At 39.0% G+C, this 25,602-nt stretch overlaps 1 long non-coding RNA gene across 2 annotated transcripts; it reads right to left on the bottom strand.

Moving 5' to 3' along the window:
- Positions 1-6,900: 6,900 nt before the first annotated feature.
- On the bottom strand, positions 6,901-10,967 carry LOC311439394. 2 transcript variants are annotated; one of them, XR_014694699.1, is made up of 5 exons: positions 10,870-10,967; positions 9,323-9,441; positions 8,579-8,701; positions 7,931-8,133; positions 6,901-7,424 (listed from the first exon to the last, which is right to left on the bottom strand). It is a non-coding gene; the product is annotated as an uncharacterized lncRNA (long non-coding RNA). The 2 variants fall into 2 exon arrangements; XR_014694700.1 differs by lacking the exon at positions 10,870-10,967 and adding an exon at positions 10,262-10,305.
- Positions 10,968-25,602: the final 14,635 nt, after the last annotated feature.

Genomic DNA, 25,602 nt, shown 5'->3' with positions numbered 1-25,602 from the left:
TTTCATCCTGGGAAGAAATTGAAACTGGAGTCGGTCTCCATCCTTGTAAGAAACCCTAAGCAAGATGATGATGATGATGATGATTATTTTGGCACAGTGTAAAGTTGGGAGACTAAGGATTGTTGAGCAAATCCCTTCTCCAAAGTCAGTTGGAAGCACATGCTGCCTCCTTCAGGCTTCCTTTTAAGGAGTTGGGCTGCAGGTATGAGGAAAAGAGAGGAATGAATTTCCTTTTACCTTCCTTTCCGTAGGTGTAGTGTCTAAAAGAAAGATCTTCAGGGCTGCAGCCTTTACAGCAACAGATAGGAAGCTGTAGCTGGGAAGTGGTGCAGTGCTCCAACTCCCATTGTGTTCCTTCCTCAGGGTGAAAGAATTATTCAGAAAGGTTCAAATTTCTCAGTGGTACAATGAATATCTGATGCCCCAGATGGTCTTTTTCTATTTGAATAGGTGGAAAAATAAAACATGCCCCAAATATCAAGCTTGCATTTTCCTGACATGCATAACTTGGTGTCCCCAGATGCCATCGTAAGCTCCTTTAGCAAGAGGCTTAGGTCACTTGGATCATTAAACTAAGCTACTTGAAACAAAAACCAAGGCAGTGGTGGCAAATAGGCAGAGGAGTGCTGGGCTAAACTGGCATTCAGCAAGCCCTTCAGTATTCACAATAGTCTCTCCAGGGCGAGGAACCCCCTTGGGCTGCTTCTGAAGGACAGGAGCTGATCAAGCTTACCAGCGAGATGTTAATGCCAATGGTATGGCTCACAGTGGGAAGGAAGAGCAAGCAAAGCTCTTTTAAGGCCTGCATTGCAAAACATGCCTGGGAAGGGACTCCCAGCACAATCATTCATGAATTGTCTGCACTGACACAAAGAGGGAAAACATTTGGATTTAAAAAGCAACCTTTAAAAGAACAAACCCAAGCAAACAAGTGCAAATAGACCAGCAGTTTCCTAAGATGCTTTGGGGATGTCCTAAGCTTTATGAACGTGGTCTGGGATGTTCTTTGTTTTCTCCAACACAAAGCTATCTGTGAGCTGCACCTCACTCATACACTGGCATAGCAGAGGAAGCAAATATCAGCTTGCGCCAAGAGAAGCCAAGGAAAAGATGTCAGCTCAGTACTGTAGTTTGTATACTTTGATGCAAATTTCAGTCTTTCTAATGAAAAACATTTGAAGTGAGGGGATATATAAGGATCCATCACCTCCCATCAGAGGAGGTCGAATTTCTAACTCCAGAAAGCTAGGGAAAGGGTCAGAAGAGAACTGAGTACAGAAGGTGATGTGATATATTTCTGCATTAGTCCAGGGAGAATGTGATGGTGCTAGAAAGAGAGCCTGGATATTAACTCCCAGTCTAGCCAAAGCCTGCTGGCTTGGAAAAGGAAGCACTGGATGTTCCACAGCAATTCAGAGGAGAATAAATAAGGGTTCTTCTACATGTTGGTTGCCAGTGCATTTCAGTGTGGAAGACACTGCTATGGCTCTCTCTGCTGCTCTGGAGAGTCACATCCCTTTTCCCAGTCATTGGCTTAACCTCTACCGCACGAGGGCTGTTACTGTAAGGTTTCACAAAACCAGAACACCTCCATAAAGTATACCTGAATTTGAACATATGATCACACCCTGTGGCCAACAAGCTGTGCTGAATAAAGTCAGGTTTTAGGAAAAGTCAGATTATTTTCCACTGTGTTTATTTTCCTGCAGGAGCTATTACTGTGAGTGATTAATAAACTGTTGTGTGGGAGCTGGTTTCTCTGGTGTCCTTGCTGTTCTCTTTGGATAACATCGAGGAAAATGCAGTGAGAAATTAGCCAGTTAATGTGCTGTGTGTCAGTACTGCAGACGGATGGTTGATTGTGCTCTTCTCTGCCCTGATTCACATTATTGGAGCCATTTCACTTATCAAGAGGGCAGAACTGCTCCCAGGAAATGACAGTGGAGCCAATCCTGATTCATTATTTGTGGATGGAGGCCTCCGTTTACAGCAGGATCTGTCTGGATCCCCTGGGAGGTCAGCATGTGTCATGGTACTGTCTTCTTGCACGGAGGACATAACATCAGACTGACAGACAGCTCAGCATCCCACAGGATTGGTTCTGGCAGCCCCAGGAGCAGTGAGAGCTTCAAACACTAGGAAGGAAATACTAGGGAGTGTAGAAGCTCCCTGGTGAAGGCAATTTTTACTCAGAGCATTGATGGTTTAACGAGCCACTCAGTTTAAAATAGAGATTATAGCTTTTCTTAATCTCAGAAGGGACATAGATGATTCACTTTGAAGCTCAGAAACATGTAGGAGACATGAGATACGAGGTTAAAACTCCCTTTTATTTAAACTGGTGCCCGGCACCAGGGCAAGCCTTTGGAGGGGGAGGGAGGTGAGACCAGCAAAGCTCATTAAGGACTGGCGCCTTCTGGCCCCCTGGCCTTCGCCTGAAAGCCAGGCACTTTGGCTGACACAACCCCTTCCTTTCACGGTCTGGGCCTGTCCCCATTACAGCATTCCCCAAACAGTGTTGGAAACAGCCACAAAGGGCAGCATTGTGTCTGGGAAGTGAATGGTGTGCAGGCAGTTCCAACTGAAAGAGAAAGACAAGCGAGAGCACTTCCCACGGACAATGAGAGGGCTTGTGGCTCAGGAAGCTTCCCAGTCCATTAGGATCTGCTGAGGACAATGGCCGTGTGTGGCAGAGAGGAGGAGAATGTGGCCTTGCTGGTGGCCCCTGTCCGTCACTGGCAGAGCAGCATTGCTGCTGTGGGACAGAGCCTGAAGGGGCTGAGGCACTGAGAGCAGCACCCCACCGGTGAGGGGTCAGCACGGGGGGCTTGTCACAGCTGTGCTGACCCCAGGTGTGCAGAACCTTCTCGGCCTCTGGTTGGGCAGCAGCCCAGCCCAAAGCCTGTCCTTTCACTGAAAGGCAGATGAGGAAACCCATTTAAGGGAAACCCAGTGGTAAATGGCAAGGATTGCCTCTGCAGGCTGAACCCCTAGTGTTCCTGTCCTCAGATTTCTGTCAGTGAGGTTGGGCACCATGCTGGAAGCAAGAGAACTGGTATTATTTCCCTGGGTCTGTGGTCATCGGCTGCCTGTGACTCAGTGCCCCTTCTTACAAAAAAGGGAATATTTTACTGTTGTCCCATGGAATACTGGAGTACAAGAAAAGCAAGGCACTGAAGAAATGAAATGCAGTTTGAAAGCATTCAAATATTTTCCTCTGTTTACGACAGGTTCATCTAATTTGCTCTATCTGGAAAACACCAGAAAGCTTGGCTATGTTTTTAACAAGGTAGATATGTGGTCCATTTCAAGACACACTGGAATTTTTTTCTTTTTGAAATAAGTTTAACTAGCTTTATTTTGAAGTCATTCACAAATTTCTCAAAAATTTCTACATATATATCCATCATAAAGTTAGGTGTGGTTTCACATCCCATAAATTGGTTTCTCTGATGCACTTTTTGGTCACTTTTTGAATCACCAGTTTGTTTTGTGAAACCACCACTGCCACTGTATAGGACCAAAAGCTTTTGGTTTTTCTCAGTATAGAGCTTTCTGTTGTATCTTTCACTTCATCTTTTCTAAGCAGAAGAAATGAAACTTTGGTATAATAGCGGGGAGAATGCCTCCTGGAATGCTATAAAGTCCTGGTCAGAAATATGGAACAGATGCACCCAGAACATGATACAAAGTTTGTCTTTAATTCTTGTTTGCAAGTACTTGAAAACGGAATGGACATTAATATTATTAGGAAAATCTCCTGGCAGGAGAGAAAGTGATTTGTGAACCCAAATGGCCTTTACTATTTACAGGAGAGAAAAAAATTACACTCTGTTAATAAGATATTGTCATGCTTTCATTGCACTAGGAAGTTATCCATTGAGCCTTTGATAGTAAGGAGCTGACGTCCATACTAGCCCTGCATCACATCTCCTGCAGGGAGAGCCCATTGTGGACTGGAGTGTATCTGTGGAGTGTAGGTGTATCTGCCATTTTGTTTTCCTTGTAGAAGTCCAGAGAAGCACATGTGGGACAAGTTTGCCTTCAGACATTACTTCTGGTCAAATGCACAAGCATAGCCAGGCCTGACTATAAAACATACCCATCTGCATATGCAGACTTTCTTTGATTCTAAGGCTTCTCTGGGGGAAAATAGAAATATTTTTTCCTTGGAGCCATAGGAAGCAAAGCCATCTAGTCTTACCATCAACATGTTTTCTTAACTTTAAATAAGGTTAAAAAAGGGAGTAATTCAAGCGTGGCAGCTCTAATTGGCTACAAGTATAATCCAATAACCTCATTTCACCCATATTGTTAGTTGAGTTAATTGGACCTGCACAGCCACCAGCTAAATATATTGGTGTATGCAAATGGTGAAACTAATTTCCTTCATAAACCTTCCTTCTGCTGAAGTAGGAATTGGGAAGAAGGGATAGGGGAGAAGGAAGGCTGTGCTGACGTTGTTACTTCAAAAGATCAATTCTCTTCCAATTATTTGCTCTCTCTAGATAGACAGGACAGAAAATATCATTAATTCCTTTAAATAGATAGGGGAAGGGAAGTAATTTCATTCCCACTTGAAGAGACTGCAGAACAAAAGTGATTGAGCCTTTAGCTTCTGGTTGCCTCAAATCCAGAGCTCCCCCACTCTTTTTTTCACAGTCTCTGTGTCAAGCAGCTGATTTTCTTTGCAAGACATGCGGGGAGGGATCCTTCACCGAAATGGATTTCTGGGTGTTGCAAGGACTTGCAGAAACTGGAGGGAAAACGTGAAGTTGGTCTTCACTCCAGCATTCATTTTAGCAGGGTCTTTTGCAATAGAAGAGCTGCAATTTGTACCATGCTGCGTGTCAGACAATTCCATTTCCAATGGTAACCTGAAAGCCCTCCAAGAACATGTCCCCTGGTGCCTGATGTAGAGGAGTGACAGTCAGCCCATTATCCAAGTGTCTGTACCTTGGGTAATCACTTTTTTTCCATCACAAGAGAGGAGGGTCTTTAGAAGTCAAAGCCTGGACTGAAGCCCAGCTACCCCAGCAAGCAAGAGCTTCATGGCAGCAAGGCTTAGGAGCTCCAAAAGGTGTAGAAAGCTGACATTGTGGAGGTGAGGAGCAGCCTCCACACAGTTAAGTCTTGGCTTAAAAAAGTTGGCTTAAGTCCTCAGCATTTCCCATTATTATTCAGCTGATGCATTGAATTTTCTTTCTGCTGCTTTAAAGCAGTAGGAATTATTCTTATAACAGATTTTTTTACATCATGCCAGATCTGTGTACTGTCTCTGTTATGCCCACTCATTAGGCTTTGTCTCTTGCATATTGGAGTTACTGCAGGACATAGAGCATCTCTGGTATTCTGTGCTCTGCACTTGTGTCATGCCTCCCCCAAAAAGCTGACAGCAACCACCTCTGCTTGGAGTGCGATAGCAGCAGTGGCATGTCCTCATCTCAGTTTCCATCTTTCATAGGCAGTCCCAAATGAAAGGATGTGCATGTCCTCGGGTGTCTTTCAACCGACTTTGGAGCAGGCCCGCAGTGAATTGGGACTAGCACCATGCGGGGAAAGGAAGAGATGCTGCCTGTGATTACTATTTGAACTTGATAAGGGGACAGGAAGGAAAAGGAAAAAGAAGTTCTGAGACAAGGCTGAATTGTTAATGCTTTCCACAGTTGCACTTGAAATTCAACGCCTGCTAATATTCCCAGGGAAATCACGAGCTCTCTCTCACACACATGCACACACAGGTTTAATTTCAGCAGTAAATGAAGTCATAATGCAAACAGAAAGCTAACAGCAGGGAAGGCTATGCTTGGCCAGGTCTGCTCGTGCTACAAGTAATACATATGCACCAGTGCAAAAAACTGCCCCCAGAGAGCAGTTAAGTTTTTCTACCAGAACCACACACTGAGAAGCCTACTGTAACTTTTAACTACAGCTTGCTACAAAAGAAAGTGTGCCGTGGTCTTCTATAATATTGGAAAGGGGAAGAGATAAGGAAGGGACAAGTGGTACAGAAATCATGTGGAGGACAGATTAAAACCTGCTTGCCTTTAGTTAACAGGGGCATGAGGCAAGGAAGTATTTCCAGTACCTCACCCAAGATTTCCCCATGTTCATAAATGAGCGCTAGTGATGGGGTATTATTGCAGAGTGGTCAGGAAAGGGCTGGATGGGGAAAACCATGACCAAAGAGGTCATGGCATCGCCTCTGCTTCTGAGAGCTGAAGCTGAACTGACTCCTACTAAATGAATGAAAGGATTTCTGGACTGTTGTTGTCCAACATAGGCTAGGCCAGGTCTTGCACTGGAGAAGTTAACAGTGTTCCTATGTAATTCACAACAAGGTTAAGACTGGTTTTGTCTTGTGACCAGAGAACTGGGCAAATAAGACACAGGCTGGTTTCCAACTGGGCTTTTCCTCATTCACAGCGTTTGCCTTGAACCCAATGCTTAATAAAAAAAATGTCTTACCAGGATGGGAAACATTCAAAAGTCTTCCCAATAACAAATCTTTATACAGAAATACAGCTTTAAAGTGTTCTTTTTCTTCCTTTCAACATTTGTCACCTCAGTGTTAGAGTAAGCTTTCTTCTTGCAGAGTGTCTTAAGCAAACACTGTAAATATTTGGAGACCCAAATGACTAGATTAGCAGTGATGCCATCATTAATAGCAGTGACAAGAAGGTGTCAGAGTTGCAACTTTTTATGTTTTTTAATTGGTCTTGCAATTGTATTGTCAAAATATTTACCCAAGGGTGTGATTAATAATAATAGGTGACAGCTTCAATTATCCTCAAACTTATAAGAAAATATCAGCTCTCAGATACAATCTTTAAAAGCATGTCTTAAGCTGCTTTTACAAGCTCACTATGATGAGAATAAATACAGAGATAAAATTTGCAATTAGAACACTTGCTTATTCTAATCTTTCTTATTTATTTTTTCTTTAAACAGCATGAAGACCAAATGTTTATGTACACATCAATACTTATCTGAGGATCACCAAACATTCTGCATGCTGCTTTCCTAAGTTCTTAATTCAGTCCCCAGCATAGACATGACATTGAGAAGAAAAGTCATCTTAGATATGTTAATGATATACAGACCAACAGAATTTTTAAAGAATAGAAATAAAACTGCCAACCCCTTAAATACAATTGAATAAAAACATGAGATATCTTACACATCTGAACCATAGGTTTTCCTTTGCAATCAAATAAGAAGTAAGCTTTCTGTCTCCATATGTTTTATTTCCTTCCATGTTTTTCCTGTGTGGTCTATTTCTCTCTCTCTCTCTCTCTCTCTTTTTTTTTTTTTTTTTTTTTTTTTAAATCTTTTTATTTATTTTTTTATCTTTTCTGTTTGTTGTTTGCAGTCACTTCATGGACCATCTTCTCTTCTCCAAAGGAAGAACAGTTGTTCACAGCCTGAAGGAAGAGGCACATAAGTTTAGTGACTATGAGACTGGGCTTCAAAAAAGATTCAGGAGACATTTAGTCTTACCATTTACAAATCATGTACCACCATACAACATAGGATCTTTGCAAGCACCATTGGCCACAGCAAACTTTTCAGTGCATTCAGTTTTATATTATGGGCAAGAAGCCTTAACCATAAGATAACAAGAGAAAGGAAAGCTGTATCCTGTGTCATATAAGCTCTAGTGAACAAACAATTCCTGATTTTTATCAAGGATTTTCTATGTTATTTTTTATCCAGTCGATGAATTCACATTTTTACCCGTCCTCCCTTCAAAGATTTTAAGGCTTTACTAAAATATTATTAAAGCAACTTTAGTATTGTTTAACATCTAATTTATTTATTTATTTTTTTACAACTCTGATCTTTATCAATTTGTTTAAATAAAGGAACCACAGAAGTTCTGAAGTGATAATAGAGTTTAGGAAAAACAAACTAACAAACAAACACTCACCAGTTTTTGAGCTCAGCAATGTTAAAACCGTTGGTTCTGACTCCATTAGTGCTACCATGACAGGTGTGTTGCTAGCAAGAGGAGGAAGTGTTGTGTTTGATCCATAAATGATTGAAAGGATCCCAGATCCAAGTGCTCCATCTGTGTAATTTTTAATTGGGATGGCTCACAGGAATAGTGACCATGAAAAAGTCATGAGCTTCCTTGAAAAAAGGCAGATTAAATCTTACTTAAAGGACTCTTGGGTCTCATTTCACTTAAGAATGTATTTAACATTCAGTGAACGACTAGTCATGTTGACATACAGGAGGGTCCCAAGATACTGAGGGCTGGGCAAGTGTTTAAGTACTTTTGCCATTACTGGCACTGGGTCATTAAGAGTATTTCAACAACAAAGTGTGATCTTAATTATTTTGCTGTTTTAGGAGCCAGATAGTGTTTCACTGGTCAAAAAAACAAACAACAACATCAACAAAAAACAAACAGTAAGAAATGTCAAGAAGTAAGATACAATTGTTCTACTGGAATGTTCCCTTTGACATAATGCAAAATTATACCTGCTGGTACACTTTTTGTATATATATATTTTCTCTCCGTTTATATAAGAAGCAGGTGCAAAGCTTTTGATTTTTCCAGCAATGGAATTACCTCTTTCAATAAATATATCTGGGGACAGTTTTTTGTTTCCTGACAGAATTTCTTTTTGCTCTTTTTTCATTGCAGACAGTCTTTAATTGCAATATAAACAATATCTTCCTCACTTCAATCCATCTGAAAAGAATAAATGAAAGAGAGAGAGGGAAATAAAAAAATCTGAAAAAGAAAGAAAGAAGAAGGAAAGAGAGGAATAGATAAAGAAAGATTAGGTATGTGTGTGCATATGGTGGTGGTGGGGCTGAAAGGATGCTGATCCCTCAAAAACTGCATCTAACATATTCCTGGTGCTTATTCTGCACTTTGATTATGTGAACATCCTGTTCCTCTTTCTAATCCCGCTAAACTGTGCATCTCATTGATTTCCCATGGCAGCAAAGTCAACACATGCTGCATAAAAGACATTCCCTTTTATATATTGTTTTAATTTTGCTGCCAGTCATTTTCATTGACCTCTGTTTTTGGATTGCAAAGCTGAAAGAGGCAGAGCATGCAATCTGCTGGGCTGTAAATTGCTTGTTTATTTACAAACTCTCTCTTTTCTGTCTCTTTTTATTTTGCTCCTGCCTTTTAAAAATAATTATTATTATTTTGCTCACAAGTGAAAGTTAGCAGGACTTTGAGTATGTGGATGACACCAACCCCTTCTGTTGAAACAGCACAGTCTGCACACTGCTGAGGTACTGTGGCTCACAAAGCTCTTAATGGAGATCTCCTCCGCCTGCTCCAATGACATACCTGTTGTTGGGAAGAAGCTACCCAGCTGCAGCAGTGAAGACAGTGTGCTGAGTCCCAGTCATATAAATCTACTGGGTAAATGTTGTTATCTTGAACACATTATTTTGGGAGTTGGATATCTAAAAGATGAAAGACAGAATCAAGATGCAAAAGGTGAAAATGAACTTTTGGATATTACAGAAATTAGGGGGAAAGAATAAACATCTTTCTAGCTGAGAAGCATAGATGAGAATCTATCAGGCAGCTGCATTATCAATCTTATTATATTAAGCATAAGTGTAAATACTGAAAAATTCATGAAGCAGAATGAAACAGTAAAGCTTAGTTAAAACCCAGAGCTCCAGTTTGATATATGCAGTGCTGACAGGATAAAGTGAAAGGAAAGAAGGAGAAAGTACAAGGGCAGTTTTACATGTTTTTTTCTTCACAGATTTTTCAAGATGATTTTTGTTCATGAAGTTCAAATACTGGATTGTGGATCTGTGCCTGTTGCATAGGGCACATCTCAAGGATTGATGGATTCTCCCTTAGAGGTTCCTCTCCCTCCCCTCTTGGTGTGGGGAAGGTTTCCTGCTCTCAGACTGTTCAGAAGTGTGGCCATGGCTAGTGTCAGATAAAGACTAGGTTTACCAGAAACAGAGAAGAGAGTTTATACGTTAGGAAAAGGAGCCAGACTTTCACACTTGCTGGGAACTGTTTGGGGAATGAGGCCATGAAAGTAGTAATGTGGCAACTCTGGGAATTGAACTGCTGTGGTACAATGGGCACTAATGGGCCTGTGAAGGCACTTCAGACTCGATTCTTTAGCTCCCTGCAAAATTCAGCTCTGTGTGCAAAAATTTCACACTTCATTCTGTAGTGCATATATCCTAGCTACATGTAATGACTATTGATATTGCAATATAAGGCCTGTTGTAACTGACGGTACTTTGGCCTTACTACCAGTGGGCCACTGAGGACTACACCACTGCAGGTCGGAATGTGCAAGTGTGTGGGCACATGTGTGTACGAGAGGATTCAATTCCTCTCCAGTTTCACTCAGCACATTTGCTATTGTGATTCAATAACAAAGGCATAAAACATCCCACTTTCTGAGGATGTGCAGTCTATGCCAATAAAAGGAAGGGGATCTGAGCTTTGGCTCTGTAAGTACAAAGAAAGCAGGCAAATGCTTATTGGGTCTTTTAATACAGAGACTTCAAAGAAAGTCTCTACACACACACACACACACACAAAGACGGGGAGTGGGAGAGAAAGGGAAAAGTAAAAAGAGAGAACCAACAAAAGAAGTTAACTGTGGAAAAAAACAACTCACTGATGAAAATATATGGAAACTCCAGCGAATAAGCCAGCTAGGTATTTTACTTACAGAGAAAGAGAACAGATGCAAGTTATAATGGAATTTTTTGCCCTGAAGGAGAGCTGGATATTTTGTTTATAAAGACACATGTGAAGAAAAAAGAGTAAGTACTTATGCATGTGCAAGGACAATTTACCTTGGGTTTGTGTTCCTTCAGAGAACCAGACCCTTTCTTTTCGTATCTCACCTTTCTTTCTCTGGTTTGGGTTCCTCTTTGTTATCCTCCCTCAAGGCCCAGATGGACAGTCACAGCAATCTGTCTCTTTTACTTAAAATGGAGAGAAGGAAACCTCTGAAAAACCTTCCCTTCCCTCAGCCCCATGGGATAGGGCCTAACCTTGGCTGTACAAATGTGAGGGGAAAAATGTCCTCTTGCTTTGTTTAGGCACCCAAACATTGAATGGAAAGAGAGGAGGTAAGTGAATCTAGACCTCAGTGATCTACTGAGTCATCCTGTCCTTGTTCTTTGAATCCTCCATAGATGTGTAGTACTGGGAGCTAGTATCTGCCTGAAGCACTACAATATATGCTTCTTTCACAACTCCTGCCAAGCACAGTCTTTATTTTCTCTGCTGGCTAAAGAGGATCTTCTACGCTCTGTTCAAAATGCCTTCCCTCTTCCTTAACTACCGAACTAGGAGATGAGGCAGAGAAGCCAGTCCTACACATAGAGGAACACAACAGGACTTTTTTATTTTGAGACAAATAACATTTTTACTTTGTTGTCCAAGAATGTTCTAATGCAAAAGTTTGGAGTCTGTGTTTAAATTATTCAGTGGTGTGGGTGTTGTGCTATCACTTCCCATTAACTGGAATGGCATTTGTGGTATTTGGGTTCTAATTGCTGGGTTTGAAGCTTAATGTGAGATACTGAGGCTTGAAAAATCATCTTTCTCATCTTTCCTAAACTGAAAATTTTGAGAACATTTTGCCCTTGCATAGTAAAGGGGACTTGTGAGGCAGCCAATCAATCAAGCAGTTTCAGAGTACCTGTTGGGTAAGGACATTTCTTTTGATATATACAGAACTAAAGTTTAATCCAAAACCTCAGGCAAACACAGTTCAACCTTCAAGAACAAAAAGAGCAACAACACAACTCTATAAACAAAGCAAAGAACAAAACCAGTTATTAAATTCTAATGGCGGCCAAGTAAATCTTAACATCTATGAAATGTGTATGTGTGTATACATACAAAGACATACATGGACACAAACACACAACCATGGAGATTTTATTTGAATAAGCTGATATAGTTCCCTTACAGGAAAACACACTTCAAAGACAATGTTTACAACTAGCCAAAGCTGGATAAGTTCCTGACAAAATTCCATTTAGTTTAAGACTCATTTTGATGTATTTTGGTATTCTGCCATTGCATGTATTCCATCATGTTCCATTCAAGAAATGGAGCAATTCAGAGACTTCATCTAACTTTTCCAGCCAGTGGATTTGTGTTCCTTGGCTAAGCTCAAAGTTAATCTACATAGTGAGAAGTAGCTATAATCTGTAGTGACTAAATTAGGAATTAAATTTCATTACCTGAATTTAGCCTAGACTGAAAAGTCAGCAACACTGGTATCATTTTAAAAACAGCAGTACATGGAGCTCGTGTAAGAGACCTGTACTAGCTCTGAAAATACTATTCACATTTTCTAGGTAAGGCATGAAATATCTTCACATATTATGACATTTTTATTTGTGACTCACCAAGAAATCCACTGGTTCCAAGGATGCAAGTTTGAAATAATTGTCTCCTTAATACAGTTGACTTTTACAGACCTTTCTTAGATTTCATCAGGTTGAGGGATAATGCCTTTTTCAGGGTTTAAAATTTAATTTAATCTCTTTTGAACTGCTTTCTTGTAGTAAGAAGTAGGACCTTCTCCACTGATTATTTTTAGTTATTAGATTGACCACATGGTTCACATCTAGCCTCAAGTGGCATTGTAGGCAGATGCATCTCAGTTGTTATCAGCCTGTTTTCTGTCCTATATCTGGATTTTTATACCTGATGTCAATTGAGTATGGGTTGTTCAATGGGAGAGCTACTGACTTCGCATCAAGGCATTTGTTAGCTTCACCAGAGGAGCTTTCATTTTTACTCACATTCTTTGAAAATAGCTTATTGTGGAGAAAGCTCCATGGTGAAAAACAACAACAACAACAACAAAAAACTGCTAGTTGATATTTAATAATTGCAACACAGTTTTCTGCCCACATTTTTGCTCTCTGACCTAGTTCTTGCATATGCACAAATTTTCAGTGTTTTCAGGTATCCAAAAGAATAAATCAAAAAGAAAGTTTCAGACTCCTTGGTATTTATGATATGTGGTAGAAACATTCTGGGCTTGGTTCAGGCACTTTTCAGGCTGCAAAGGTGAGTGAATAAAAGACTCTCTCGTGCAAGCTCCAGCCAGCTACAGGGAGAGAAGGACAGACACATCTTTAAACTGTTTCAGGGAACAAGACTATGTTCCAGGGTACTATGATGTTTTAATGAGAGACATTCAAAAATCTATATTGTTTCCAAACTGAGATTTATTGAGAAAATCATCATTTTGCTCATCTCATATTTATTTATTTATTTATTTTGATAAAAGGAATCTTCTTTTCTCCTAACCTTTCCTTAAAATAGTTCCTCACAGTTCTAAAATCCTTGGGAGGATGAATGTTCTGGAAATACTGTCACGCCCTGTCTCCAGGCTCAGGAGTTTTATAGCATGCAGAGAAATATACAGGGTAATTGATTTTTGTCCCAAGTAACAAGATCAGAGTCACTGCCTTCCCAGTGATTTCTGCATCCTGGCCTGGCACCATAAGCAACTTAAACTGAAGTCACCACCAACAAAAAAGACTGCACAATTTTGTTGTTCTTGCTTACTTCTATACAATCTTGAGCAACAAAATTGTTTTATTTTCCCTCTTGTGAGTTATTAAGTGTTTTTATAGTTCCCAACTCCTCTTCTTCTTCCCCCACAAACTAAATGGAAAAGATGACCGATATGTTGTATGATATTTGGGAAAACAAATTTTGATGCCATTGAAACAGTAACAAAGAAAATCTTCCAGTCCAGCCAAATTTCAAATCATCAGATCAGTTCTGGTTTTACTCAGGCTAGATCACCAATTATGGGGAGATAATGTGAGAGAAATTACATAGCTACTGGGCCTTGTTTTCCATTAGTCTGCAAATTGCAAACATTCTGATTTAGTAGCAGTTTATATTCACTTTGTATGGGTGTAAAATTACAGTCCTGCTGGCCTGAAGGAAGATTAATTCATACTAGCCAAGAATCTGGCCCTTAATGTACTTAGTTCAATGGGATGATCTTTTGGTAATGAGCAAATTGATTCTGATAATAACAGAATCAACCCAAATCACAAAAGAAGCTCTTGAGGCCAAGAGCTTAGTAAGATTCAAAAAGGGATTGGATATTTTCATGGATAATAAGTTAATCTGGAATCAGCCTGTCTATTAACCTCCACCATGCAAAACCTGCCCTCCTGTACGTTTTAAGAGTTTGATACAACTCTTATTTTCAGTGAAATGAACTACTGATATGAGGTACTGGGGAATACGACTTGAGCGCTTTGCAGTTTTACTACTATGCCAAGGAGACAAGGTGTACTATAGTGTCTTTGTACATGATAAAATTGTCAAGTGCAGCCAGCTGATGTGTTAGAGACCACCAGCTCAGGTTGTGAAGATTCACCTCTGTACCGCTGCATCCCACAGTAGTGCATGAAAGTGACAATATTTTTACTAATTAAAAGGAGACTTGGGTGCTTTGCCAAGAGACACTGGGAAAGGTTCAGCAGCATCGGTCAAGGAAGCACCAAATTACAGAGCATTACCGGTCAAGTCATTTCAGAGGGAGATCAAAATTCACACTCCAGTTTCGGCCAATCTTTACCTAAAAGTGATAGAATGAGATTTTAGGGGAAACAGTTTTCCTCATAACTGTCCACTATAACTATCTTCCTCTAAAGTTTGCAACTAGAAAGGAAGGCATACTGGAATTGATGACCTTTCAATTGATTAACTGACATTCCAATTAATAAATCGTATATGAAACTGCATCCTAAAAGTTGATCAAGACTGAAATGTTCAGTGGTGACACTAGTCTTGTTTTCTTCAGTGGGAGTAAGGGATATCCAGCATGTTTCTAGGAATTTGTTCCTCAACCATTCCTGCTGCCATTTCAAGAAGAGCTCAGGGGCTCCCAGTACGTTCCTGAAGCCACTCTATCTGCCACAGGACTGGGTTTAAGGTCAGTCATGTATAAATGCATCGAGCCTAAACTCTGTAGGAAAAAACAGAAAGGGGTGATTTGTGCATGTAGAATGAAGAAGGTGCAAAGTCTGGCACAACAGAGGTTAACATGCTGTCTGTGAGGTCCCTATGGAGTCTAATTTAGTTATTAAATTTATATACTAGGCTGCGTTCCACTCTGTTACTACCTTCTTTTTTTGAGCAGGAATAAATTCCTCAAAAAGTCATTTTGATTTTTGCATCTGACAAATTATTCCTGTGTATCTGCTATTTTTCTCTCCTTCAGTCCATATTTTTCTTACAACAATGCCTATCTTTTTTTCCAAGCATTACCATGTTGACAAGTACCAATGTTTAAATTCAGACAGAAATCGCTACTGAACTGCAGCAGTCCATCCTTTCATTTTAACAATGATCTGGGAGAATGAGATTGCAGTGGGACCTTAATTTCCCTTGTTAGAGCTGTAGCATTTGGGGCTGATGAAGTTCACAGTAAACCCGTCACAAATGAACCTTACCTGATATATTATCTATGGAGGCCATATAATGAGCATCTGGTGGAAACAGCAGTCTGTATGTGAAGCAGCAGCTACTAAACTGCTAAGGTGCAGTGCATTGCATTTGGTGAGTTCAGCCAGGAGGAAGAAGAATCAGGCTTTCATTGAACTTGGGTAAACAGGCTGCCTGTGGGCCCAAAGGACTGTGCAAGGCACACTGTGAAATGCAATACTTCACTTTACCAAGCTGCAAAGCAGCTGTGTGCCCTTTTCTGAACCTTTTGAAAAATAAGGGTCTGGCTGAAACAAGGCCACAAAGAGAATTCACTTTTACAGTCTGCCAGTGAACTACTGTGACAATTGATGCCAGCTGGGACCAGAAAAGATGTTTCCTTCTGACTCCAAAACATTTACTGGCGAGCCTGGATTGATGGACATGTAGTGTTCTGTCACCCAGTGCCACATTGGTCATGATAAAGGATTGTTCAGGGTAGATAAGGCCTTCAGTAAGAGATGAAAAATGATGCTACCTTCCAGAGGGCTTGCAAACACATGGACAAAATGTTATGACTAACTTCAGAATGTGAAAATGACTGTACTGGATGAAAACAAAGGAATTGCTTTCAGGGTGAAAAGTGGTAAGAATAATGAACCCATTGCTTAAGGGTTTGGTTACTGACAGGATCTGAAGGATCTTCAAGGGAAGAGGAAAGTGAATGTCTTTGAAAGTGCATATTTAGAATAACTATTCTCTCTCTTAACTCACTGTTTGGATGGAAAGCAGTCAGTGATCGACACCCCACAATAGCTGTATGTAACAGATTAAGGCACTGAGAAGAAATGCTTCCTGCTAAAATAAATAGGAAATAGTAGTTGCCAGTGCAACTACACTGAATCCAGGTAGAAAACCAGACTTTGTCTTACAAGTGCATGTGGGGGGTTTCTGATTTTGTTTCCAATTTGTGATTGCAATGACCTAAATCTCAGCAGTACCCAGACATCACATTAGTAAGCAATATTGCAGTTGGGTTACACAGGGCCTCCTAGATTTTTCATCTGTAAAACATCTGCATGGCAGCATGAGCAATGCAGCTGAAAGTCTCACAGGGAAATAAAAGTTCTTGTACTTGATGAACTAGTTTATGAGGTATCCTTTCCTTCTCTTGGCCAGGGATCATGTTTCTCTTAGCATTAAGTCTGATCTTACACAGATTCCTGCATTTCCTTTCCAAGACACATTCACATATCTATTCTGTTCAAGATGAGACACATGGAGCTTTAAAGCATGGATTTCAAGGACTTTTTTTTTTTTTTTTTTTTTTTTAGAACTGAATAGGTTTAGGGTTTTTCATGAGAAATGGAGAACTGAAGCTGTCTAACTCTGTCATGGAAGTATCCAAAGACCTGTCAGTGCCAGCCCTGGTGGACATATTATCTGCTTGTGATTAACAACAGGGTGAAGGGAGTTTATTTGCTCCTCTTCCAATGTTTCTTCCTTGTAATGGGTCCTTCCTGTGTCATTTTAGGATGTGAGGCAAATTGCCAAAGTTCAAACAGAACAAGTCTGAAGCTCCCTTGTTTTTTTGCCAAGGGCTGCCTACCACTGATCTAACAGAAACAGATATGTGGTAGGGTTTACACAGCTCTAATTTGTCCAGTGTGCAGACAAATCAGGTTACAGCTGGGAAGCAAATGAGCTGCAGGGAACTGTGGTTTCTTTGGGGGAGATAGGACAGAAAAGGGACCCCTTCTCATCTCAGGGCTTGGAAATAACTTGTAGATCAGATATCATTCCCTGGATTAAGGAAGCCTGATTGGGTTTGTTGGACCATTTCACAGACACACAGAAAACAGGTCCATTACCAGACAGTGCTACCCACAGGCAGCCCTGCTCCATAATATTTGCACCACAAAGTTTTCACTGTTGAAAGGCCATTTCCCCAGCAGTTGCTGCATCATCATCTCCAGTTTACCAGAACTGTATTCCTTAGCAGAAAGAATCCCATGGCATCTTAAATTCATGGCCTGAATGGAGTTTTTATCTCTCTTGTTTTTTTCAGTTTTTAAATAGATAATGTTGTGTCTCACATTTAAATTTTGGTAAACTGAGAGGTGGAATGTGTGTAAGCATGGGTTTGTACTGTATGAGGCAGAACAACCCGCTCCATTATGCCAAGCATGTGTGACCAAACTGTATCCCATCCAAAGACATTTATTGGATGTGGGAAATTCCAGAGACTGACTCACAACAGTCCTTTAGAAGACAGATTTATCTCCAGACCATGCCTCATTCAACCCATGACAACTTAAACTCACATCCTATTTTAAATGCAACCTCTATTTCCTTATGACACAAAGGAATTTATGCTCTTTATAGGCAGACAAATGAAGGAGGGTATAAAACTTAATTGTTCCAGAACATTTTCTGCCTCTAATGTTCTGTTGCAAGATCAGGGGTAATATAATTAATATAGACAACTGATGGATATAGAAAACAAGTAGATCTACGGGCTCATTGTGTTGGTGGTCACTAATCAGTTTTGTAAGTTTATTTGTCTCCGATGTCTCTCCCTCTCCATGAATGACTCTGTGAGGACCATTCTTTGCTACAAAGAGATCTGGTTAGTATATTTATAGTGGAAAAGTTCTTGTCAAGGAGATACAACTTGTGTCACCAAAATAATTCTTTTCCTGATGGTTAAACCACTTCCCTAAATGACATAAGCTTTTCTGACAAAAAGGCTCTTTTGCTAAAATGAGTTGCATCTGTAGAGGGAGTTCTGACATTCAAACTGTACAAAGTTGAATCATCCTGTTTTGACTGTGAACTAATGGGGCATCTTTCAATGTCACTGCTGGGGAATCCAGCTGTGGGAACTCATAGATTACTTCTAGTCTCCCCCATGCTCTCTCTGCAAATTTTTTAATGAGTGTAAAAAAGCAATTCTGCTCCTGAATTTGAGAATTACAGAAACATTATTTGGTGGATCACACTGAAATGGTTCACCTTTTCCATTGACACACTTGATTTCATTTTCAGCGAGTTTTGGTCTCAGATTTTTTTTTCTTCCAGCCATACAGAAATTCAAACCCATTCCACCTCTTCTAAGTCTCCCTCAATTGATCCTACCAGTGCCACATTTGTGGGTGAATGATGGCAAGAATGGCTGAAGTATCTTCAGCCTGAAGACTTCAGGGTCCAAAGTGGAGTTCATACCTCAACCTAGACTTGGACCAAAACCAAACCCAGTTATAAGTCATAAGCAGGGAGCTGATCTTTTTGGCTGGAGAGACAAAATCCAGCTGGGACGCTTGTCTACCACTGAGTATAAAGAAACTATTTCTTAACCTTTGTGGAAGCACAAAACTCAGGTAAAACTTGGGCTCTGAGTCTGCCAAGGAGACAACATTTATGAAGCCAGTGAGGCTGCTGGGATACCGGAGTGGCTGAGAACAGAGCCAGGCTCTTCTGAATCACAACCCAAAATCCGTTCCTTAGCAATAGTAAACACCCATAAAAATCACATAGACACCATATGAGGAATCTTTCACAGAAAAAAAAAAAAAAATATATATATATATATATATATATTTAGCCAACAAAGAGCTTATATTGTGAAGCCAGTCCTTCATATTTTATAACGTTTACACTACAGCTAATTTGGGATATTATTGAAATCCTTATTTAGTATCATAGTCGTGTAACACCAAACATTCTTTTATTACTATTTATTTATTTATTTTTATTTTGTATTTTGTAACAGAAGAACTCCAGGTTATTCATACCTACAGTATGTTGAGGTAATAGACTACATTAAATTCCAACCCGGTGGAGATTTATTATGTTAGAATGAACATTGCCTACAGTACAATAACTCACAGAGATAACGGGAAACACACTAGTGGTATAGGAATTTGCATTTCATAATTTAGGATAGTAACTGATATAACAGGTGGCTTAATCAGGAGGCTTAGCTGTATGACTCTGCTGAAGGTCAGTTTTGCTTAGGATAGGTATTGCTTGGATTATGAAATAACAGATCCAAGCTGGTGATGTTTGACTCTAAAGAAGTGTAAACAGTTCAACTGTTTTCACAGTAAATATTTGCTTGAATGTAAAAAATGGTATTTTGTTATGTTCATGCTCATTTGTATTTGCTTTCTAGTAAATGGCTGTGGAATAAGAACATGCATAAAATCAATGAATTTTAATCAAATATCAAATAATATGATAATATGTGTCCTTTAACTCCTTAACGTTTTTGAATACAGGGAAATGAAACCTAAGAGGGATTTTCTTAGCTCCAGGAAACAGTGACAATTCCATGCATTTTGTTACAAAACTTACAAAGCTAGTGTGCATATGTTAAATGATACAGTTTATTAACATCAAATAATCAAAGTAAATATGTCTCCCTTTGCAGTCACAGCCTGCATAAAGACAACCTCTCTCTCTCTCAGTATAGGTTTTACTTTCTTCTTGAGTCTTTAATTTAGGAAAAATAAAACAAAGAAAGATAGGCCTCTTTAAGATCTGTAAAAATGTCCATGTCTTCTAGATAAATATCAGAAGATTTTTCTTTTTATTTCAAGAAAAAAAGAATATCCCACCATTTCTGTACCATTGCCACCACAATCTGGATCCATAGCATTAAATAAAAGTTGTCCTTTTTTGCTAATGTCAATGGAGAGGCTCTCACGTACTTCAAAAGAATTAGGATTTGAAAATCATAATGATATGGATTTGGAAGGAACTATGCTGCTTTCTGATTATTCACTTTGATTTATTTTTATATATATTTGTTATGCTGGAAGGTCCTGCGCAAATCAGATCATTGCAAGTGGTGGGTGCTCATCTCATTGCAAACCCTCTGTACTCCCACCCATACAGAATCTTTCAGCAAAACACACCCGGAGCACCAGCTGGTTAAAAGACCTTGTCCCGCACCTCCCTGCCTGTCTCTGCTGACGTGAACAGTAAAATATGCAGTAACAGACTTTGAGTAAGATTGAAAAAGAGGAGGAAAAAATATGCTCCCAGCAGGCAAAATATTGGTGACATTTTTAATAATAATGAAACATAAGACCACAGTAGGGCAAAACTGAAATCCATTTTGCATGTCAAAGAATTGGTTGCATTTAATTTGTTTGGCATATTTTACTAGCTTTCTATTTCTTATGGAATAAGTTCAAGGTTATGAAATGTATTGCTAGTATGAAATGTTCATAAGGATTTCAGATGAAAGAGAATAAAGCAAAGAAAGGTCTTCCAACTCATTTTTGATTGATGAAATCTTTTGTGAAAAATTCTTTTTCCCTCTCAATGTAGCTTTGAATTTATATTTAGGGAATTAAGATGTATATTTTGTAAAAACAAACAAAGAAACACCAAAAAAATGATTATAACTTATTTATTTATTTATGTTTAGAGATTCTTGTCTCAAATTTATTCCAAACTGGTTGAATTTATTTAAATGGTTCCCAAAGGACATGGCAAGACTTAAATGTCTGAGCTGAATCTGACTTTGCTTCTTGCTTGATTATTTCATTATAAACTTCTCTTTCCTTTAAACTACCTGATTTCAGTCAAATCTGTACAAGAGCAGCTTCATTTGGACTCTTGATATGAAAATCAGTAACGGGGGAACTTCAAGAACTTCAAAAGTTTCTGAAAGGCCATGATAAGCCTCTGTATCATGGGAGGTTTATTAAGGGATTTCATTTGGGTTCTCAGGACGTGTCCACGAATTGGAAGGATGGGAATAAATAAACTGCAGGGAAGGTGAAACAGGGCAGTATTCAGGCAAGGGCTTGCTTTCCTCAGTGCCACCATTTTGGCTTTTGGCTCTGTAGTTATTTATCCACTAGAGGTCTGTGTGTGCCCTGGAGAGCCTCTGACTGCAGCGGAGCACGTCCTGCCAAGCAAACTGTCCCCTTCATTTTAGGGGGAAAAAACAACAGTTCAGCAACACTGCTCCCTTTCTTGTGTGCAACGTCACACTGATTTTCATGAGTGATGTCAGATAATTCCTTTTTATATTTTTAGAGGAAAAAAATATATTTTTATTTTATTTTAATTTATTTTTCCACCTGTACCTCCAGGTTCACAGAATGATGATTTTCTTGTGCTTTGTTTGGCAAGAAACAAGCAAACAAAACCAAAACCCTCAAATCATTCCGATTTTTTCAAAGTACAAAGGAAATGCTTCATAATGGGTGTTTTCAAACTAAATGATTTTTAGGACTCAGGTCGCCTCCATCCCCATTTTTTTTTCAGTTTGTGGAAAATTAAAAGAAAATAAAACAATCAACATCCCACCCCACCCAAGGTACAAATAAACAAACACAAAAATCAAAATAGTTTGGGTGTGGGGAAAATCTTTTTGTCTGATTAATTTTCACCAGTGATCTGAAGTGGCATTATTCACCCAGATCCAATCTTGATAATATGCAGCACCTTGCAAGGCAAAAGAGATCAAATCTGAGCTCAAGCTGTGTTGAAATGCATGTTTCCCTTCACATTAGATTTATAGGGCTGCCTGCCGTTAAATGCAAGGCTGTCTGGGTAAGGCAGGTCAGTGCAGCTTGAAGGTGAACCAGACCATTACACATAGAGCATGCTTTGCTCCTCTGTATCACATTGCCCACCGCTCCATGGAAAGCTAAAGGTTAATCTCAGCTCATAGAAGTGAGAGCATCCTCAGGCTGCTCCAGCTTTGTATGTCTGGCCCTGTACAGCACCTTCACAGACAGAAGAAATTCAAATGACAGCTTTAAACCATTTTAGCTTTTATAACTCATGCTTAGTCAGTGCGTATTTCAGCAGAAACTTATGAAGTTTTTATTTTCAAACAAGATAGGAGTGCAGAATTTACATTGGTGTAACTTCAGAAACATTAATCAAGGAACAAATTCATCTTCTGACTCTTTCTGTATGTCTAATCTAGGAAGAAAATGACTGCAGCTAGGTTTGATGTTTTGTAAACATCTGTCTGCTCATTTAAATTGCATCCACATGTCAAGACACAGAAATGCTATATTTATTCGTTTTTATTTTTAAATTAAAAAGTCTTCCTGCTGTTGGTTTTTGTTTGTTTTAAACAGAAACAAACAATTTCAAGAAAATGATAACTGTGGAACACGAACATACCGCAAAGTGCAATAAATCTTTCTCCAAAGAAATTCACCTATCTCAGTTGTGCTGTCTTGTATGCAAGCTTCAACACTGCGTGTAACTACTGAGTAACGAAGTTACCTCATTGGTTCTGTTAAAAATCAGAACTGAATATGTCCCACTAGCTAAATGGAGAAATACTGAGATTTCTTTTATTATCCAAGGGAAGTTACTTGAAAAATATGGTTACATCATAGAGGTAATGTTTATATCAATGTCAGAAATGCAGCTACTTAAATTCTGAACTACTAAAGCTAACAAAGTAACAAAACTACATTATGTATTTGAGAACAATACCTATGATTTGGAAGCTTCTTGAAAAATTAATACTCAAAGTGTGAGTGACAGTGGTAGAGATTTTCTGGTTTCATTGAAGAGCTGAGTGATTAATGAAACTACATTAATCCAGTATATTAATCAGTATATATCCTAAAATGGATCACCTGAGATTAACTCAACCCATTTTAAGTACTGAACAGTTACAGAGATGCTAGTCTGAGAACTGGTATCAGAAGAGAGAATTAATCTCTGCTCATATCAGTGGAAAAAGACAGGAGGGACATTCTAACATTGTGGGTAAAGATGACACGCACACCCCACAAGCTCCAGAGATGGAATTATTTGCAGAAAAGTACTAGCAAGTGGGCTTGAGTAATGAATGCATTCAAGAAACTAATGATTCCTAATGGAGCTAAGATTTCACCCATGGCATTCATGGGCAAATTGGTGACATCAATATGTGGAGATCAATTGATGTTATTCTGAATTTATTAGACACAGTGTGCTTCACATCTTTTCTTTTAGGAAAGAGGCTAAAAAATACAACAATTAAGGATTTTAGTAAAAAAGAAAAAACAAACCCAAAAGCCCGTGTAATTCTCACTTAAGGAGTTTGATTTTATTGGGATTTTATCAAAGTGAATCATAATTAAAGTGGTAAAAGTAAATCAATTTAAATGATGAAAACTGAGGAGATAACAAGGTGCAGTTTGGTTTTAGGCTGTCGATTGGAAACGACAGTGAAAGATTAATACCACATAGCCTTGTGTGTCATTAAGCAGAGTAGAGCCAGCATGCAGCTTTTACCTTTTGATGTTCACACATTATTTTTTAACTTTTTTTTTTCTTTCTTTTTTTTTTTTTTTTTTTTTTTCCTCATTGTCTTTGGCTATCACTTCTTTCTACAGCCTGAAGACATCATGAATGCTTCCTAGTTTCTTTCTGTCCACATGTCCAAAACCAGAGAGTAGGAGATAGCTGGTTTGCCTGAGGGCAAGCCAAGGCTGGGGGAGCCACTCAGTGGACTGGCACACTCTCATGTTTGGATAGAAAGAAATAGCTTTACCCAGGAGTTGCACAGGAGATACATCACACACCCCTGTTATGACATCATTTGGAAAAAAAGAACCATTTTGTAATATCAGCACTGTCACAAGGAACCAAATTATTTTATTCTGGTCTTCATTGTGATGGATAGATGAACTACTCATTGGTCTGGAAGACGGTGGTTGACTAGAAACCAGCAATCATGACCCTGTTACACACATAAGCAAACAGAAAGTAGAAGCAACCATTACACTTATAAAGAGACATGCAGATGCACAGCTCTTCAAAAGAAAGACAACTTCACTGAGCTAAAAGAAAATCATTAGCTGAGCTGTTTGAAGGGGAGGCGATAGAAGAATGTAAAAGAAAATTGAAAGCTTTTTTTTAATTTTAAGAATCGACAAATCAGGAAAAACAATGATTTTGTCTAAAACTTGATTCTAGCTTAATGTGCAAGGGAGGCTGTTAATTTTTTCAAAGCAATTTATAGTTAACATTGAAAAAGGGAAACAGATGGCAATCAATAACCTCGGGAAATTGTGATGTGCAGAAAAAAAATAACATGAGGTTACAAATAGAGAAAAATCCATGCTTGTAAGTCATACAGACTTCTTCCCTTTCGGTTACATTAGGAACTAAAAAACCCTGCAAAACATATTGCTCTCAATGGTAGAGAGAGATAATAAAGCTCTTCTTGGTGCAGAGAAATCAGGAATTTTTCAAAGAATACTTTTGTCCTGTAGCTGGAAAGATGTAGTTGATGAACTTGTCACACAGAGGTGAAATTTCCAATCTATGAATAAAATGAGGATGTTAGGCAATTTTTCCTAGAGAATATTTTGCATCAAATAATGTCAAATTACTGAGTTTAAGAGTCAAAAAAAAAAAAAAAAAAAGATAATAGAGGAACAGATGTCTGTCCACCTGATCTTAGTGTGCAATTAACTTTAATTTACTAGGGAACCTAGAAGGGGCAAAGACAGGGCTAATGTTGGACTGATACTCAAAAACAAACAAACAAACAAAAACCACCACAAATATGATGAACTTCTAGGTGCTGGTAGATGAAAGTGCAGCTACAGTTACTAGACTGTTTATCTTATTTCACATGGCTTCCAGGTACATTTCTGGAAGGGCTATACCAAGTTTTCAGGCCATAAATACTGAAAAGACAGGAATATATTTATCTTCAATTAAAGAAGTTATTAACTAATTTTTAGGGAGTTAATGACTGCATGATGGGGAACCATTATGTAGGGAAAGACTCAGGGAATAAAATTTATCAGTCTTCATGAGATGAACAGAAGCATTTACAAGTGGAAGAAAAATCCGATGAGAGACCCTTTCATCACTACAAAGGTTAAACGAAATTACAGGTGAGAAGTTGGAAGAAAAATTTAGACAAGAAGGCAAATCATATTTTATTTAGATGGTGATATGAGTGATTACAAATACTGAAGTCTGTGATAAGCACAGTGGTAGCTCCATTTCAAAGTCAGAGGTGAATATTTTTATAAAAATGATCAGAAAATCTCCATACAAGCTGCAGCTGATTAAAAGCAAGAGTCTGTACGTGCATGTGTGCATGTGCAGATGGAAATTAGGTTGTGCTTTTTATAAACTGTATTCACAAAGAGAAAAAAATGGAC

The sequence above is a fragment of the Aythya ferina genome, assembly GCF_964211825.1.
Source record: "Aythya ferina genome assembly, chromosome: 7".
Classification (NCBI taxonomy): Eukaryota; Metazoa; Chordata; class Aves; order Anseriformes; family Anatidae; genus Aythya; species Aythya ferina.
Note: the sequence above shows the minus strand (reverse complement) of the source record. Positions and strands in the feature narration are given on the sequence as shown.